The following is a 19,717-nucleotide window of genomic DNA, read 5'->3' on the forward strand; positions in this document are numbered from 1 at the left end:
AGCCAGCACACCTCCCCCAGCCTCATGTCCTCAGCTGAAGTCCCCTTTGCAGAGGGTGCCTGGGCAGCTGTCCAGGCAGCAAAGCCCAAGGCAGCTCTGCCAGCACCTCCAGGCGCCGTGTGAACTGGGATCTCACCCTTTGCCCCATCCCAATAGTTCCATGAGAACCTTAAAGAAAACCAGACCCCTGACACCTGTGACCATATTACATGGGGGCTCTCTCCTGGAGCAACCTTGGCTGGGGGCCATGCTCTGGCAGGTTACAGCACAACTGAGGTCACAGCACCCTCAAAGGAAGTAAAGGACCCAGCCTGCCACCAGGTGCCCAGGGACAGGAACCCCAGTGCTCTGGGCCGCTCATGGACATGCACAGTTTAACAGCAATGCCAGCTTCCCTGGGATGCATGGGCAAGCAGCACTGTGCCACAGCCAGGGCCCCCAGCCAGCAGTTCCCACAGTAGGTCTCCAACACGGAAGAGGAGCCCACCTTACCATAAACATGCCCGGCCCTGCAGGTCTGCACTCTGCTGAGCCACTGAACGCCCTCTGGAACGCACCCTCACGGACCCAAGACCCCTGCTCTTGTCCTTGGCACCTGAAGGGTGCAGCACTCGGGGACAGGATGCATAAGGGTGTGTTCCGGCTCTAACGATCCCCTTCACTGGCCAGGTATAGCCAGGGTCCGACTCTCCCATGAAGCTGGACAAAGCTATGGCCAAGTGGCTGCTCCCTCTAGGCAGCCAGGGGGGCTGGTCCACCCTGAACTCAGGGTCTGGGGCCCAGCCTGGTTGTACTGACCCCACGGGCAGCTCCAGCATGCGTCCCACCAGGATACGGAAAACAGAGAGAGGAGAGACGCTCCTTCTCAAAGCAACCGCTGGGGCCCCAACTCACCAGAAAGTGACAGGCCCAGGGGTCCAGTGGGGAGCCCCATCAAAGAGAAGGGGAGTGGAGGGAAGGTCCAGCCCATCCTCAATGCCCCCCAGAGCAAGGGGAGGCAGGCCAAGTTGCCACCCTGCACTCACCCTACAGTGCCTGGGGCTGCAAATAGTGTCAAGGTCCTTCCACTTGATCTGGCGCCACCACAAGGGGCCTTGGACCTCCACACACTAAGAGCTCGGCCCCACCAGGGACAAAGAGAAAACTAACTGTTCCCAGTCAGACCTCACCAGGCTCAGGGGATACCACCTGGGCAACCAGGTAGGAGCTGCAACTTGCTGAGTGTCCTCCTGCCCCAATCCCCAAGGGCCTCAGCAGGAGGATGGCATGCAGCTGCCCCTCGGCACCAGCAGGCTTGCTCTGCACACCTCTGCCCACGAGGCCCCTGCACCTGCTTTGCCTGGGGCCGGGCACTCTTGCTCTGCGTCTGGTTCACCAGGTGGAAGCTTTACCTGCTCACTAGCACCAGCAGCAAACTAAGCCAGGCCACCCCAAGGCATGAAGGTGCAGCCCCCAGCCTGCCCCTGCAGCAGTCCTCGCAGGCTCAAGTGTAAAGTGTAAAGAGGAAGTGGAGAGGGACTTGCTTTCTGAAAACACTGTTCAGGGCACCAGTGGAAACCTCTCAGTAAAGTAAAAACGAACACAGCATCCACAGGCCAGGCAACAGTCCCGGGCCCCAGCCTGGACCATCCCAGAACTGACCCATCGGCAGGACGGCCCAACCAGCTCTGAGAAGCCTCCAAAAGCAATGATAGAAGAAAAAACAAGACGTTTCCACCAAGGACAGGTATGCCAGTCATGCCCACAAGAAGCACACAAAAGACATGGAAAGGGGCAGATCCCAGAGATGCCGTACACACATACATCACTAACCCAGCCCCCAAGCCCCACATGGGTGGACCCAGCACTCAGAGCTCCTGTAGCTACTGGAAAGGACAGGTGAGGTCAGAGCAATCAGGAAGGTGGCCAGCTGGGCCAGGACCCTGAGAGTGCACCCTGGGGGAGGCAAGACCTACCCAGCCCTGCACACCCACCCTGTCCGCCAATAGGCCACGGGGCAGCTGCTGGAACTCACTTGCGTGCTTGTCCGCGAGGGCGATGAGGGTGCTGGAGATGTCGCGCCTCCGGTAGAAGCACACCACCTTGGCCTCCACGTTCCCGTTGGCTGTCTGCAACAGCAGGGCACAAGCACCTAAGAAACACCGCCACCCAGCAGAACTCCCAGACGGGCTCCAGGCTGGACCCACCTGCCTGTGGCTCTGTCCCATCCAGGACCTTAGGTGTAACCACAACCTCGTTTCAGCACTCCGGCCACAAACAGGTCAAAGGGAGCAAGTCTCAGAGCACAAATAAGACCCCTGGGAGGGTACAAGCCCAGACTTCAACCCACCTTGACCGACCCTCTCCTCTCAACTTCCACCCACTCCGAGCACCACCTGGGAACTCTGGAGAATGTGTTTCAGCAAGGAAAAGCCCTGTCAAGCTGGCAGGACTCAGAGGCTCTGGGAACCAGGCACAGCAGGCGCCACCCTCCAACAGTGGAATTCAGCCAGATCCCGCACTGCCCTCAGCCTGAGTGGCAGAGACCCATCCTGCTCCTCTGCACCCCAAGGTGAACATGGAGGGTGGCAAGCTGCCAGGCTTCAGTTTGGATCCACATATAAAACAGGAAAAGGGCTAGGTGGGACTGGGAACCTGTGCACTAGACCTTCAACACCCATGGCTGCTACAAGACGGCCAAGCTGACAATATGCAGGAATTGGGGTTGGACTGAGGGGCTGTAAGGGGAACTAACAGGAGCTCACATAATGTCTGCAGTGAGGTGGGGGCCATAACCCTGTGGCTCCAGTCCTGCAAGTGCACAGTGCACTGTCATTTACGACACCAAGCAAGGGCCTGCCACAGTGCCACCCAAAGCCTCTCCTTGCAGTGGGACACTACCTAACCTCTTTCCTCCCATTCAGTTACACATCCCACCATGTGTCAGCATGGACACCACACTCTGAGGCACCTCACTTATCCCATTGGTCAAAGTTCTCCTGCTTTGGCCACTGGAGGCCGATTTGGCTGGCTCCTGGGTCTCCCTGACACGCCCCATCATGTTTAGGTTGTTTCAGTGATTAATGTGAAGTCTGGAATGTGAAAGCACATCGTGACATTTGCAGTGATATGTGAAACCAAATGCCCGTCAGCCTGCCCACCCTCAGACACCACAGCTGGGGTCAAGTCACTTCAGTGCCTGTTCCATGATGACCACTAACCAGGCAGAGATGGCAGGCTAGCTCCAATATGGTCCTCTGGCCCAGGTGCTACTTCCCAAGTTTGATGATCGGCAACACAGATTCTCCTGCTAAGGTTGATGCTCAGCAGCAGAGCTCAAAACACTGGAGGGCCTGGCTGCTGTGGTCCTCTTGGCATCCTGGGGGACCCCACCTACCATATACTGGTAGTGCATGCCCCCCATGACCTCTAACGCTCCCCTTTTCAGCTGGCCACCTTCCGTGGGGTTGCAAGTGTGCAGGGTACAGGACTTGCTGAGCCGGCCTGGCCTTCTCCCCCAGATAGCGCCACAGAAAGGTGCGTCTGGGTGGTGCTCCGCTGTACTCCCTAAAGACATCTCCCACCACGCTCTGATGTTTTAACGTGTGCCTTGACGGAGCCACCATTTTTCTTCCAGAATGTTGTGTTCTCCTTGCTGCTCCCTTCTACTTTCTGAGAGTGTCTTCAACTTTATCACCTGACCCTTTAATTCCATTTTTTTTACTTCTTCTCTTTAATTCTGCCCACGTTTCCTGGTACACCTCCCCTCCTCTGGGTGGGTGGCTCTGCTCTGCTGTGCTCCCTGCAGCTGTTCTCCTCCCAGCTCTGCCCCACACATCCCTACTTGCTCCTATGCTCACAGTCCGGAAAAGCTCAAGATTCCCAGCAGGGAAGGCCAGTGCACACTACCATGCATGGTGATGGCTCTTGGTCTGCTGCCTGCAGGCCACCAGTGCCCTGGCTCCCAGGAGAAGCTCTGAGGCTTTCCCAAGCCTCAGCCCAGAGTGGAGGTTGCCCCACAGGAGAGCTGGATACTAACCCATGCCTGTGTCCAGCCCCTAGTCCCTGCAGCAGTCCAGTGTGGGGCTCTGCAGGACCCTATGGCCCCTAAACAGACTTTTGACTGGTCTTCTACACTGTCCGTGTAGATCACACACCCCACCTCCCACCCCTGCACACGGCTGCTTCCAGGTCATCCCTCTACAGGTGGTAGCTCCTTTACCCTTTGGGCACTGCTATTCCTTCCCTGCTACTTTGGGGAGGGTGCCAGCCAGAGAACAGAGGTGAAATAACCACGACCAACCAGCCATGGGCAGCCCCCAGCCTCCTGTCCTACCCCTGGAGTCCTGGAGTTTCACACTGATGTCGCTGGCCATGCTCTGCCATGGGTCCTACAAGTTTCCTCAGGCATGCTGAGCACCTGGACCTATGGTCAGACCGCTGGGGATCCCCAGTAAGGCACTCAGCCGCTCTGCCTTGAGCTGCCATGGAAAAGACAGGCAGTGCCCCTCCATGCCTGCACAGAAATACCTATCTCCACCCCGACTTCTAAGCTACCACAGGTCACATGGCCTGGCCCTGAGGAGCTTGGACATGTGAGGTACCATCCTTGCAGAATCCTGGGGCAAGCAGGATGCTGCCAAGTGAGCTTGGCACCATATCTGATGGAAACCCACATTGTGAGAGGCTAGAACCCAGCCCGACAGCCCCCTCAGGTGGCTGCCGTGTGCAACTGCACTCTGGCACTGCGCCAGAGGTGGGGGGGGGCTGGCTGGCTGGCTTCCAAGAGGCAGGTTGCTACTGAGGCATCCCTGCCTCCCAGAAGGCAGGGCTGCCAGCAGCTGGGCGTTCAAGGCCAGCGAGGCCCACCTCAAGTATATGCTGAGACACACGAGTGGATAGCTAGCAGTCCAGCACTCAGGAAGGCCAGCCATTGTGACCGGAGCTCCTGTGGAGATGCTAGCCACCTGAGGCCCCTGCGGGCTGTGAGCAGGGCCAGCCACTTAGTGCCTGCCATGAGGTGCCCACCAGGGATCAACAGATCCTGCAAGCAGGTAGGGCCTCTGCCCAGTGGGCTCAGGGACATCTGGTCACTGTACATGCTACCAACAGACCTGGTACTCAAGCCAGGAGGGCACTTCAGGGGAATACACATCCCTTCTCCACTCTCCTTGCCCCCAAGCTGGTGGCTGATGCCATAGACAAAAGCCCTGAGTGAGCTTGGCAGGCCTGACCCACACCATGCCCTGCCAAGGCACCCACAGCCCAGGACAGGGCTCAGGGCCACAGTCTGAGGCAGCATGATGCCTGCCCCACTGGGGAGACAGGCATTTCTCCCACTGTGACATGTCCCCATCTCATCCTGACAGTCCCACATCAGCATGGCCACTAGGCCTAGGTCAGGGGAGGCACTTCTCACAGACACACCAAGGTCGCCCCAAGGGTCCATGCGTGATGACCGGCAGCTCCAGCTGGGAGCACAGGGAAGCTGTTAAGTGCCAAGTGACCAGCCCTGCGCTCTGCTGGGAATGTGTCCACAGTGGGGGAAATGCCTGTCTCCACCCCAACTTCCAAGCCACCACAAGACAGAGCAGAAGACAGAGGGGTCAGGCCTGGAACCACACCCATGCCACCCCCCAATCCCTAGTAGGGGGCACAGTGGCTGCCCTGGAGGTCACTGCAGATGCCACTCATGGTAGAGGGGCTGCCTAGCCCTCACAGATACCACCGGCTATGGTGGCAGAGCCAACAGCCCCCAAGGAGCCTGTGCTGTGAGCTGACAAGGAGGTAAGCAGGGGCAGGGACAGGCAGGGGCTGGGCAGCCTCCACCGTAAGCCCACCCAGGCTAGCCACCCTGAGCGCTGCTGCCCTTGGTTTCTGGATAGACTCCAGAATCATCCCATCTGCTCAGGCCCCTGAGGGGACATCTGCACCTCTGATGGACCCCCAGGTATCACCTAGGGCCTTGCCAGAACCCCTATGCGGCCACCAGGAACTGGCTTAGTCTCCAGGGGAGGCCCACATGGTGACACAGGCCCCAGTCCCTGAGGCCTGAGCAGGCAGTGGCCCAAGGACAGCCCCAAAGCCAAAGGCCACCCACTCTGGGTGGGGTTGGGGGGGGGGTATAGTCTTGTCCCACACGGCAGCCCCCGTCAGAGCTCAGGGACAGAGACAGACACTGGGAACCCAGAGGGTGCAATGTTGAGCCCAACACTCCTCAAGTGACAGAATCACCACCCCTCCTATAACAGTAGAAGGCGGCTGCCAGGGCCCACGCTACCTTGTTGAGCTCCTCAATCCTGCGGATCAGGTACGGGTTGCTGGAGGAATTCTCAAAGTACACATAGTCTGCGGGAAGTCAGAGGAAGCATCAGTCACAGCACTGCACCTGAGCCCATCTCAGGGCCACCTCCCACCTCCAGGCCGCTTGCTCCACTCCCCTGGGACGGGGTGAGGTGGGGGCAGAAGGCGTGGGACAGGCAAAGCCCCCACACCATCCAAGGGAGGGGACTGAAGCCAAAACTCATGGACAGCAGGGATTGCTAGAGCCTGGGGACACCTCCCCACAGCCTACAGCCAACTTGGGCACAGCATCCCAACAATCACAGCCCCCCACCGGCCCCCACCCTGCCCTCCAAAAACAACCAATGTAGCAACCACCAGAAAGCAGGCCAGGGCTCCCTGGGTTGCAGGCACAAAAACAGGGCAGGTGCTCAAATAATTACAGGGTCACCCTCATTAGCGTTCAGGGACAGAGAAAGACACCAGTGGCCCAGAGGTGCCATGGTGACCTCTCTGGGCTCTCTGGGAATGGCTGAACACAACTCTTCCCTCAGTGATGAGACAACATGGGTCCAGCCTTCTCACCAGACAGTGAGTGATGGAATCTTCCAGAGACCAGGAGGCTCACCCTGAGAGCCAACAGAGGCCCAACCTGGGACCAAGAGGGCTGCAGGGGGTCAGCCCAGGGAGCAGGCGAAGCTATGTCCTCACGACCCTGGTCAGCGAGCAGCCCAATCTGCTCAACTCTGCAGACAAGGGCTGACCAAGAGGTTCACTGGTTATAATCGGCCCAAATGCCCACAGTGGGTACAGACTTAACAAACCACACCCCTCAGCATCCCAGAGCTCAGCCCTTCTCTGTCCAGGTGAACCTCAAGTCTGTGGTGCTAGGACCTCCAGGGAGAGCCCGAAGAACATCGCTCTCCTTGGCACACACCTGAAGACAAATACCCATGAGGGCACATGTGTACAGACACACACGAGGGCAGAGCCGTGAGGATGCACCTGCAAGCACATGCGGGGGGAGGGGGCACATGTGTACAGACACACGAGGGCAGAGCCGTGAGGATGCACCTGTGAGCACGTGCGGGGGGGAGGGGGCACATGTGTACAGACACACTCCCATGCACTCTGCTTCCTCAGTTAACCTGGGATCACCAACAATGTGGCTATAGCGCCATAGAGCACCATGGAAACATTAAAGACCCAGAAAGACACCCCCACAGTACTCAGAGGGACAGGCACAACTGACAGGAAGAAAAGTCTGCAGAAAGTGGCAACGGCACAAGGCGATGGGAATGATCTGACCTTAGATTGTGGCTAAGCTTGTCCAACTCTGAAAATACTAAAATCCACTGAATTACACACATAAAATAGGTGAATTCCATCACACATAGATATCTCAGTGAGACTGAGAACAAAAAGTTTCAAATCAATAACCTAAGATTTTACTCTAAGAAACTAGACAAAGTACAAATTAAACATAAAATGATTAAACTTGCCAAAAACTGGGGGGAGGACCCACAATCCCTATACCAGGGAGCAAGCCCCCATCCAATCTGGGGGGGTCCATCTGTGCAAAGAAAGAGTCCTGGACAGTGAGCAGGAACAAGGTCCCGGCAGTTACACCACACAGGACCACAGTAGAAGGTGCCCTTTTGGGGAGGGTGGCCAGACAGACAGGCTGTGAGTGGTGGGGCTATGGGTAAACTCCACACACAGGAAACAGAAGGGCAGAAACAGCAGTGACCATGCAGAGGCCCGGGGAACATGGGGCATGAACTGTTCTGTGTCAGGATGGTCATAGCAGCAATTCAACTATATAGTTTACCAAAATTCACAAGCACTGAAAGGTGCACTGGATGTAAATTATGCTTTCATAAGCAAAGGCTAAATGGCAATTACTCAAGAAGAAATAAAGAGTAGAAATCAGGCTGGGCGGTAGCTCATGCCTGTGATCCTAGGACCTGGGGAGTGGGGGCACACTGGGAAGGTTTCCTGAAGTCAGGAGTTCGAGAGCAACCTGAACACTATGGAAAGACTGCATCTCTACAAAAAATAAAACTAAATGCTCGGCGCCCGTAGCTCAGTGGTTAGGGCACTGCTCACATACACTGGGGCTGGCAGGTTTGAACCCAGGCCTGTTAAACAACCATCACAACTACAAAAAAAAAATAGCCAGGCACTATAGCTGGCACCTGTAATCCCAGCTACTTGGGAGGCTGAGGCAAGAGAATCACTTAAGCCCAAGAGTTTGAGGTTGCTGTGAGCTATAATGTCACAGCACTCTACTGAGGGGGACATAGTGAGACTCTGTATCAAAAAATAATAATAAGATAAATAAAATTTATAATAATAAGAAAATTAGCCAGGGGTGGTGGACACCTATAGTCTTAGCTTCTTGGGGGTTGAGCAGGGAGGATGTCTTCAGCCCAGGAGTTTGAGGCTGCAGTCAGCTGTGATTACACCTCTGCACTCCAGCCTGGTTAACAGAGTGAGACCCTGTCTCTAAAAAAATTCATTAAATTAAAAATCAAAGAGAGGGTGAAAATCCAATGAAAAACAGAAAAATGACAGAAATAAAATCAAAGGAACCAAAATCTGATTATTTGTAAGATCAATAAATTGATAAGTCTATAGCCAGACTGATAAAGAAAAAAGGAGACATGGCACAAATAAGCAACATCAGGAAGGAGAGAGGAGAGGAGACAGCACTACAAAGCCTACAGATGTGAGGAAGGCTGAAGAAACCACCTGGAGCTTTACAGCAAGGACAACTGACATGAAAAGGACCAACTGCCTGAAAGGCACTGAATTCCAACAAGATGACAATGAATTCCAACGATGACAAAAATTCCAGACCCAAATGGCTTCATGGGTGAATTCTATTAAACTTTTAAGGAAAAATCAATACCAATTCTACACCCACTCTTCCCCAAAACAGAAGAGGAAACACTCCCCCCAACTCACAATGAGGCCACTATTACCCTGACACTAAAACCCAACAACCACACCACAAAAAATCCCCAAACCAATGCTCAACATGAACACAGATGCAAAACTTCTCAACAAAGTATTAGCAAATCAAACCAGCACCATTTAAAAAGGACAGTACATCTGAACCACTGTGATTTATCTGAGAATATACAGCTGGTTTTAGATTCAAAAATCAATGTAACTGGCAATACCTGTAGCTCAGCTGGCAGGGCACTGGCCACATACACCTAGGGTGGCAGGTTCAAACCCAGCCTGGGCCTGCCAGGCAACATGACAACTGCAACAAAAAATAGCCTGGCGTTGTGGCAGGCTGTAGTCCCAGGTACTTGGGAAGCTGAGGCAAGAGAATCGCTTAAGCCCAAGAGTTTGAGGTTGCTGGGAGCTGTGATGCCATGGTACTCTGTACCCAGGGTGACAGCTTGAGACTCTGTCTCAAAAAAAAAAAAAAATGTAACTTATCAAATTGACAGAATGAAGAAAAACCATATGATCATCTGAATAGACACAAAAGGATAATCTGGAGAAAAAATGCAGTATGTAGTCTAGCTAAAACATCTAAGCAAACTAGGAAATAAGACAACTTCCTCAACCTGACATCTGTGAAAAACCTACAGCTAACATCATACTTAATGGTGAGAGACTAGACGCCTCCTTGTATGATCAGGGACAAGGCGATACTGCCCACCCTCCCGACACTGCCAACCACAGTGGAAGGCCCAGTTCCAGGGATTCAGACTGGGCAGGAAGAAGGCAAACTTCCTATGTGCAGAGGACAAGGTTATCTGTATAGAAATTCCCAAAGAACCTACCCAAAAAGCTATTAAAATTAATGTTAACTGTTTAGTAAGCTCAAAGGATACAAAGATCAACATATAAAATTAGTGCTATTTTGGGTGGCGCCTGTGGCTCAAAAGGGTAGGGCACTGGCCCCATATGCCGGAGGCGGCGGGTTCAAACCCAGCCCCAGCCAAAAAAAAAAAGCTAAAATTAGTACTATTTCTAGGCACTGCTACAACATTTGGAAATTGAAATTTTAAAAGTACCATTTATAGTATTACATATTTCAGTGTAAATTTTACAAAAGATCTATAGATTTTTGTTTTTTTTTAATTTTGCTTTCAATTGGCTTTCAATCTTCTTAGTTTGAATTTTTTTTTATTTTATTTTGCTTTCTTTCTTTCTTTATTTTTTATGGAGACAGAGTCTCACTTTGTGGCCCTCAATAGAGTACTATGAAATCATAGATTATAGCAACCTCCAACCCCTGGGTTTAAGTGATTCTCTAGCCTCAGCCCCCCAAGTAGCTGGGACTACAGGCGCCTGCCAGAACACCCGGCTATTTTTTGGTAGAGATGGGAGTCTTACTCTGGCTCATGCTGATCTTGAACCTCTAAACTCAGGGCAATCCACCTGCCTCGGTCTGCCAGAGTGCTATGATTACAAGCATGAGCCACCACACCCAGCCAAGATCTACAGATTTTTAAGGACTGCAAGATCTATGCAAAAATTTACCAAAGATAGATCTAAATAAATGGTAATATATAAAGTCTCATGGATTAAAATACATGTAAACAAACTTCCTATAAATGTCTTAGGAGTAAATACTTCAGGCTGTGCTAGCCAAGAAGCTAAACCATGGATATCACGTAGGCACTAATATAACAATTTTCCACAAACTGTTTACCAACAAATTAAAGTAATTGAGTACAATTCTTTATGATACAGATGTTCTAATGAGATTTAACTTTGTTGTGAATGACAGAGTCTCACTTTGGGGGGATGACATTTTGCTTAATTGGGGTTCAAAGCCAGCATTCTCTACAATCAAAATCAACTGCAAATGCTCACCTCTCATGCTGACTGGTGGCTGAGTCTTGTGCTGAACCTTTAAACATCTTTCCGTTCAGACCAACGCTGACAGCAGCCCACATGTAGCTGGGTGCACTTAGCAAGTGTTCACAGAGCTGCCTCAGACTCCTACCTCCAGTAGTGCACAGTGAGCTCAGCAGGCCCAGGCTGCCCACGTTGCGTGTCCCAAAGGTTTCACCCTCGACCTGCTCCTGGAAGTTGACCCGAGACCTCAGGTCATGCCATACAGGTCACACCAACAATGAAATTTATGGTAGGGGCCTTGGGCCACGTGATATCAGCCTGACCTCTGAAGGGGCTTGGGGCTAAGTGACAAAGGAAAGCCACACAGGTCGTCAGCCATGACTATATGACTCATCTCCAATAAAAGCCCTACACCAGGGCTCAGGTGCATGGCTAGGTTAGCAATGCTCACCCTGTCATCACACATGGCCACGTGACTCCTGGGAAAGGATGCCTGGGAGGCCCCACCAGCCTCCCCGAGCCCTGCACTGGGCCTTACACCCTTTTTGCCACTATGAACTGAACTCCAGAGCACAAGTGCTTTGCTGAGTCCTACCTCTGGCAGATAATGGGAGCTGAGAGTGGTCTGGGGCACTCCAAGTGACAGCAATTTCCAGGGAGGCATTCTTTAACACACTGCTGGAGCTATCATGAAAGCCCAGGAAATGAGGCCACTACCAATTTGGGCAGGAGTGGAGAGTTGCCTCTGGCTTCACCTTGAACAGTAAAGACACTGTGTGAAGCTGTTTGTGACCCAGAGTTATCTGTTGCCAAAATGACTTTCCACAGTGTAAGATTTGCAAATCGCTCTTGTTTTGCCTTATGTTAAAATGAATTCATAAGGAACATTAACAAGTATTCAGTAAAACCTAATATCCAAAGTCATTCAGTGGTGGGTTTTTTGGGGGTTTTTTGCAGAACACTTCTTTCTTGTAATAATATATAAAACAAATTAAAGTATCAGGTGATGCCTGTGGCTCAGTGGGTGAGGCACCAGTCCCATATACCAAGGGTGGCAGGTTCAAACCCAGCCCTGGCCAAACTGCAACAACCTCCTGAGCCCAGGAGTTGGAGGTTGCTGTGAGCAGTGTGATGCCATGGCACTCTACCAAAGGCGATAAAGTGAGACTCTGTCTTTAAAAAAAAAAAAATTAAAGTGTCCATAACTACTCTATATATGGGGTTCCTCAGCTCACTCAAATTTGAAGGCATAGCCTACAGAATTCTTAAAATTCACCGACCTTCTTCATAAAGACGTAGGATTGAAATGTGTGTACAGGCTCGGCGCCTACAGCTCAACCGGCTAAGGCGCCAGCCACGTACACCTAAGGTGGCAGGTTCGAATCCCCAGCCCGGACCCGCCAAACAACAATGATGGCTGCAACCAAAAAATAGCCAGGCGTTGTGGCGGGCGCCTGTGGTCCCAGCTACTTGGGAGGCGGAGGCAGGAGACTCGCTTGAGCCCAGGAGTTGGAGGTTGCTGTGAGCTGTAATGCCACGGCACTCTACCCAGGGGGACAGCTTGAGGCTCTGTCTCAAAAAAAAAAAAAAAAAAAAAAAAAAAGAAATGTGTGTACATATTTTTGTTAAAAACATGTAAGTCTTCATTCTTCTCATTCATTCCTAATCTCAGCATTTTCTTTCTTTCTTTCTTTTTTTTTTTTTTTTTTGAGTCTCAGAGTCTCAAGCTGTCGCCCTGGGTAGAGTGCCATGGTGTCACAGCTCATGGCAACCTCAAACTCTTAGGCTCAAGTGATTCTCTTGCCTCGGCCTCCTGAGTAGCTGGGACCACAGGTGCCCACCACAATGCCCAGCTATTTTTTTTTTTCCCACTGTCTAGCAGGTCCAGGCCAGGCTCAAACCTGCCACCTTTGGTGTACGTGGCTGGCACCCTACTCACTGAGCTACAGGTACCAAGCCAATTTCAGCATTTTCACACACCCTCAGTGAATAAGCCAGATCCAAGACTGTTATTACTAAAAGAAACGCCACATTTACATTTGTCAGTGGCAACATGGGGTCACTGACAGATTTTTAACCAAGTTCCTTTTCTTTAGAGCAACAAGAACTTTCACCTGCGCATCCATCCCAAACCCTAAAGACTGACAACGTTCTCCAAACTCCTTTGAAAGTACTCTATTTTTTTTTTTTTTGAGACAGAGCCTCAAGCTGTCACCCTGGGTAGAGTGCCGTGACGTCACAGCTCACAGCAACCTCCAACTCCTGGGCTCAAGTGAGTGTCCTGCCTCTGCCTCCCAAGTAGCTGGGACCACAGGTGCCCGCCACAATGCCTGGCTATTTTTTGGTTGCAGCCATCATTGTTGTTTGGCGGGCGCTGGGCTAGATTCCAACCTACTATCTTAGGTATATGTGGCTGGCGCCTTAGCCACTTGAGCCACAGGCGCCATTTAAACAGCCATTTCTTTTTTTTTTTTTTCTGTTGAGACAGTCTCAGTATGTCACCCTCAGTAGAGTGCTGAAGCATCACAGCTCATAGCAACCTCAAACTCTTGGGCTTACGCAAGTCTCTTGCCTCAGCCTCCCAAATAGTTGGGACTATATGCACCCACTACAACACCCAGCTATTTTTTTGTTGTCGTTGTCCTCATTGTTGTTTAGCAGGTCCAGGCTGGGTTCAAACTCAGCCCCAGTGTATGTGGCTGGCGTCCTAACCACTGAACTATGGGTGCCAAGTCAGCCATTTCCATTTTAATGGTTGGATGCAGATTGTAGCCTTCAAGCTGAAAGTCTTCAGCTTTGAAATCATCAAGTGCCTCCACTTTATTTTTATTTATTTATTTTGAGACAGAGTCTATGTTACCCTCGGTAGAGTTCGGTAGCATCACAGCTCATAGCAACCTCAAACTCTTGGGCTCAAGTGATTCTCTTGCCTCAGCCTCCCAAGAAGCTGGGAATACAGGTGCCTGCCACAATGCCCAGCTATTTTTTGGTTGTAGTTGTCATTGTTGTCCAACTGGCCAGGGCCAGGTTGAACCTGCCAGCTCGTGTACGTGGCTGGCGTTCCAACCACTGAACTATGGGCACCAAGTCAGCCATTTCCATTTCAATGGTTGGTTGCAGACCGTAACCTTCAATCTGAAAGTCTCCAGCTTTGAAATCATCAATTATCTTCACTTTTAGAAGGATTTTGAGCTTTGAGAAAGGTCTTAGTTCTCTCTGACGCTGAATCTTCAGTGGCTCAATGTGATTCAGGTAAATATATGCATCTCCCAAAGTATGTACAAAGTCACCTGGCTTCAGACCGGTGACGTGTGAGATCATATAGGTGAGCAGGGAGTGACTGGCCATGTTGAATGGCAAGCCCAGGCCTATGTCTCCTGACTGCTGGTACAGCTGACAGGATAGCTCACCAGTCACCCTGAAGAACTGGCAAAGGGCATGATACGAAGGCAGCGCCATCAGAGGTACATCTTTTGGGTTCCAAGCACATGTGATGATTCTTCTGTTGTCAGGGTTTGTTTCAATGGTATCAATCACTTTTTGCAGTTCGTCAACTCTTTGACCTGAATAAATCTTGATAAACCACAGTAGTTTCTCCAAAACACCATTCAGAATACACATTTAGATGTCAGCAGAGGAAATTCATCTCTCAGGCTATCGCATACCTGGCTGCCAAACTCCAACAGAGCTGGGGCCCATTTGCTCGTCCTTCCTGAAGCTACAGTGGAGAACATCTCGATCTGCCCCAGGTGCTACAGCTCCCCATAGGGCAGCTGCAGAGTTGTGGGCGCTCAGAACCCATTAATAATGCTGGTTAAGAGTGGTTTTCTCATGCCAAAAATGTTTGAATGTCAGTGATTTTTTTTTCCTTAGGACAGAGTCTGTCTCTGTCACCCAGGCTACAGTACTCTAGTGTCATCACAGCTCACAGCAACCTCAAACTCCTGAGCTCAAGCGATCCTCCTTCCTCAGACTCCCAAGTAGCTGGGACTACAGGTGCCTGCCATCACACCCAGCTAATTTTTCTATTTTCAGTAGAGATGGGGTCTCGCTTTGCTCAAGCTGGTCTCAAACTCCTGAGCTCAAGGGATCCTCCTGCCTTGGCCTCCCACAGTGCAGGATCACAGGTGTAAGCACTGCACCTATGCAAGAAACTTCCTTTTTTTTTTTTTGTAGAGACAGTCTCATTTTATCGCCTTCGGTAGGGGGTGCTGTGGCATCACACGGTATAACAGCCTCCAATTCCTGGGTTTAGGCGATTCTCTTACGTCAGCCTCCAAAGTAGCTGGGATTATAGGCACCTGCCACAACGCCCAGCTATTTTTTGTTAGTTTGGCCAGGTCTGGGTTTGAACCTGCCACCTTCAGTATATAAGGTTTGTGCCTTACCCACTGAGCCACAGGCGCTGCCCAAGAAACCACTTTCTTTGTTCATCTGCGGGAAGCACCTCCTCATCCACTGAAGTCTGATCACGAGGTTACCACAGGTCAGTCTGAGATCATCCTCAGGCTCCACTTCCATAATAATTCTAGCTCTCTCGCTGTTTCCATCACATCTGCAGTGACTTTCCCCACTGAGTCTTGAACCCCTCAAAGTCATCCTTCAGGGCTGGAATCCATTCTTTCACACTCTTGTTCATGCTGGTATTTTGACCTCCTTTCATGATCCCTAAGTGCTCCTAAGGGCGTCTAGCATAGTGAATACTTTCCAGAGGTTTTCGGTTGTCTCTGCCCAGATCCATCAGCGTAATCACTGTTTATGGCAACTACAGCCTTATGAAATGTATTTTGCAAATATTAAGACTTAAAAGTTGAACTCACTCTTTAATCTGTGGTCTGCAGAATGGATGTTGCATTAGCAGGTGTGAAAACAGCACTCATCTCCTTGTGCATCTCCACCAGAGCTCCTGGGTGACCAGGTGCAACGTCAGTGAGCAGTGAGATTTTGAAAGGAATCTTTTTTTCAGAGCAGTAGGTCTCAACAGTGGGCTTAAAATATTCAGTAAACCATGCTATAAATAGCTGTGCTGTCATCTAGGTTTTGTGCTCCATTCACAGAGCACAGGCAGAGTAGATTCAGTATAACTTTTTTTTTTTTTTTTTGAGACAGAGCCTCAAGCTATCCCCCTGGGCAGAGTGCCGTGGCACCACAGCTCACAGCAACCTCCAACTCCTGGGCTCAAGCGAGTCTCCTGCCTCAGTATAACTCTTGAGGGCTCTAAGGCACTAAGATTTTCAGAATGGTTAATGAGCATTGGCTTCAACTTAACATCACCAGCTGCATTAGCTCCGGTCAAAAGAGCCAGCTTTTCCTTTGAAGTTCTGAAGCCAGGCACTGACTTCTCTTCTGTAGCTATGAAAGTCCCAGACAGCATCTTCTTCCAATACAAAGCCATCCCATCCACCCTGAAAGTCTGCTGTCTGTGCAGCCCCCTTCATCAGTGATCTCAGATCCAGCACCTCCTGGATCACTCGCTTCAGCTGCTCCATCGGCACCTGCTGCCTCACTCTGCACTTTGATGTTACACAGACGGCTTCTCTCCTTAAACCTCATGAACCAGCCTCTGCTGGCTTCTAACTTTTCTCTGCAGCTTCCTCCCCCATCTCAGCCTTCACAGAATTGAAGGGAGTCAGGGCCTTGCTCTGGATCAGGCTTTGGCTTAGCGGAATGGGCAGTTGTGGCTGGTCTGATCTTCTATCCAGACAGCTCAAACTCTCTTCCTATGAGCAATAAAGGAGGTTTTGCTTTCTTATCATCTGTGTGCTCATTGGACTGGCACTTTTTTTTTTTAAGAGGCAGGGTCTTACTCTGTTGCCCAGGGTGGAGTGGCCATTATAATTTACTATAACCTCAAACTCCTAGGCTCAAGGGATCCTCCTAGCTAAGCCTCTTGAGTAGCTAGAGTTATAGACAGGCACCACTACGCCTGGCTAATTTTTTGGTCTCTTTGTAGAGACAGGGGCTTGCTGTGCTGCCCAGGCTGGTCTCAAACCCCTGGCCTCCAGCAGTCCTGCTGCCTCAGCGTAGCCAAGTACTAGGATTACAGGTGTGAGCCATCATGACAGGCCTGGAGCAGCACTTTTAATTTCCTTTGAGAACTCTTCTTTAGCATTCACAACTTGACCATTTGGTATAAGAAGTCTTATACAGCTGCGCTTCATGATGCCCCAATATAAGAACACAGATCACCATGGCAAAAAAATACAATGATAATGAAGTTTGAAATGTTTCAAGAATTACCAAAATGTGACAAAGAAACATGAAGTAAACACAACCTGTTAGAAAAATGGCAGGCACAGGCTTGCTGGACACAAGGTCACCACAAGCCTGTAATGGATAAAAGTGCTGTATTTAAGGGCTGGGCGTGGTGACTCATGCCTATAATCCTAGCACTCTGGAAGGCCAAGGCAGGTGTATCACTTGAACTCACAGATTCGAGACCAGCTTGAAATGGAGTGAGACCCCCATCTCTAAAAATAGCTGGGCATTGTGGGGGGTCAGGGGACGCACCTGTTGTCCCAGGTACTTGGGAGGCTGAGGCCAGAGAACTGCTTGAGCCCAGGAACCTGAGGTTGCTGTGAGGTATGATGTCACAGCACTCTACCAAGGCAACAAAGTGAGACTCTGTCTCAAAAAAAAAAAAAGTGCTATATTTGCAGTATGCAGTTAAACAAAGCACAGTGCCTATACTGAACCGTCTGGGAGAATTGACATCTTACCCAATGTTGAGTCCTCACACAGGGACTGGCAAAAGGCTCGTGTTTGTATGACTTAGAGCTAAGAATGGGTTTTACCGGCAATACCTGTGGCTCAAAGGAGTAGGGTACTGGCCCCATATGCCAGAGGTGGCAGGTTTAAACCAGCCCAGGCCAAAAACTGAAAAAAAAAAAAAGAATGGGTTTTACTTTTTTGATCACTAAGAAAAAAAAACAGGGCAGCACCCGTAACTCAGTGGGTAGGGCACCAGTCACGTACCCCCAGGCTAGTGGGTTCAAACCTACCTGAGTCTGCTAAAAAATGACAACTGCAACATAAAAATAGCCGGGTATTGTGATGGGCACCTATAGATAGTCCCAGCTACTTGGGAGGCTGCAGCAAAAGAATCACTTAAGCCCAAGAATTTGAGGTTTCTGTGAGGTGTGACGCCATGGCACTCCACCTAGGGCAACATAGTGAGACTCTTAAAAAAAAAAAAAAACCAAAAGAATCATTCACAATACTTGAAACTTATATGAAATTCAAATTTCAATGCCCATAAGCAAAGTTTTATTGGAACATAGCCAGGCTAATACATACATATATCCTGTGGCTTTGGAGTTGTAGCTGTGGGGCTGAATATTAGTAACAGAATAGTGCAAGCTGCAAGGTGCGTCTGGAGAGTCGTGCTCACCCCACACTCCACAGAGCTCCTCTCCTACCTTTACCCTCACAGTGTGGGGATTCCTCCCCTCCTTAGTCAGGCAGGCAGTTCTGCAGTGGACACCACATGAGTGTCCTGTATTTTTGCCCAATCCTGAGACTGCGTGGAGGGCACATCATTTGCCATGGGTCAAGGGTTCAGCTCCCCACCTCTGATGCTGGTCACAAGCCCCGGGGTTTTGGTCTGTGCTTCTGACTGACTGGCCATAAAGTGTGGTTCCCATGATACCCTTTCTGGGTGAGATTAGCTTGCCAGAGCAGCTCACAGAATCCAGGGAGGTGCCTTATATACACTTGCTGGTTTACTATAAAGGATGCTGCAGGGAACACATACAAACAGCTGGATGGGAGAGTCGCATCAGCGCAGGCATGTGGAAGGTCACGGAGCTTTCACACCCATCTCAATATGCCACCCCACATCTATCCAGAGGCCTTCTGGATTTTTCTGGAGGCTTTATTACACAGGCACAATTTATTACATTCTTGGCCACTGGTGATCAGCTCACCCTTCAGCCCTCTCCCCTCTATGACAGTTCAGCATAAGGCTACCACCTCAACCCCCGATCATGCCTTGGTCTCTCTGTGACCAGCCCTAACCTGAAGGTACCTAGCAGCCCCCAGCCACCACTGCATGAGCACAACAAACGGTACGCATCTCTGCAGAGATTTTAAGGATTTTAGGAGCTCTGTGCCAAGAGATAGAGACAGACCAAATGCACACTTTCTGTCATTCTCAGGTGTATGGCTGTCACTGGTGCGTCTGCCCTACACGCTGCAGCTCACTGACACGGTCACGACTCACCAGCATCCTGCGCACCACCTGAGTCCCATCCTTAACATGCCCGCTGTGTGGAAATAAGAAGAGTGGACTTCAGAAAACAGAAAATTCTTTCTCAAAAGGAGATCCATGAAAGAAAGAAAAAATTTTTTAAAAATAAATAGCCTTTGAATATTGCGACTTTAAGGCACAGTGGAAAGTACACTACTGGTCACTGCCTAAGACAGCAAAGTGCTGCTCATGACCCACGACACTACAGCTGTGGGTAAGGAGCACAGTCCACGTCACCATGACCACAGTACTCCAGAGCCACAGAAAGACAATGGTCAGAAAAGTCAGAAAATCTCATTACAGCAGAACTTCACAAATAAAAGACAAAGTGAAGGTGCAATCCAGGGAGTTTCTGAGCAACTCAGCAAAGAAAGCAGT

The 19,717-nt window shown here is 50.6% G+C and overlaps 1 protein-coding gene and 1 pseudogene across 2 annotated transcripts in view; both read right to left on the minus strand.

The window, feature by feature from the left end:
• The window catches only part of MTA1 (metastasis associated 1), a 29,490-nt gene extending 23,110 nt beyond the window's left edge, over positions 1-6,380 (minus strand). The window contains exons 1-2 of one of the 2 annotated variants that reach the window (XM_023508850.1): positions 6,260-6,326; positions 2,015-2,108 (exon numbers count right to left, since the gene is read on the minus strand). The gene's annotated coding sequence lies outside the window, so the exon portion shown is untranslated. Of the gene's footprint in view, positions 1-2,014; positions 2,109-6,259 lie in introns of both variants that reach the window. The other variant, XM_012813613.2, reaches the window with a different exon arrangement.
• Positions 1,848-19,318, minus strand: LOC105888324 (annotated as a pseudogene).
• Positions 19,319-19,717: the final 399 nt, after the last annotated feature.

Source organism: Otolemur garnettii, unplaced genomic scaffold (assembly GCF_000181295.1).
Source record: "Otolemur garnettii isolate 467f Iridium unplaced genomic scaffold, OtoGar3 scaffold00283, whole genome shotgun sequence".
Lineage (NCBI taxonomy): Eukaryota > Metazoa > Chordata > Mammalia > Primates > Galagidae > Otolemur > Otolemur garnettii.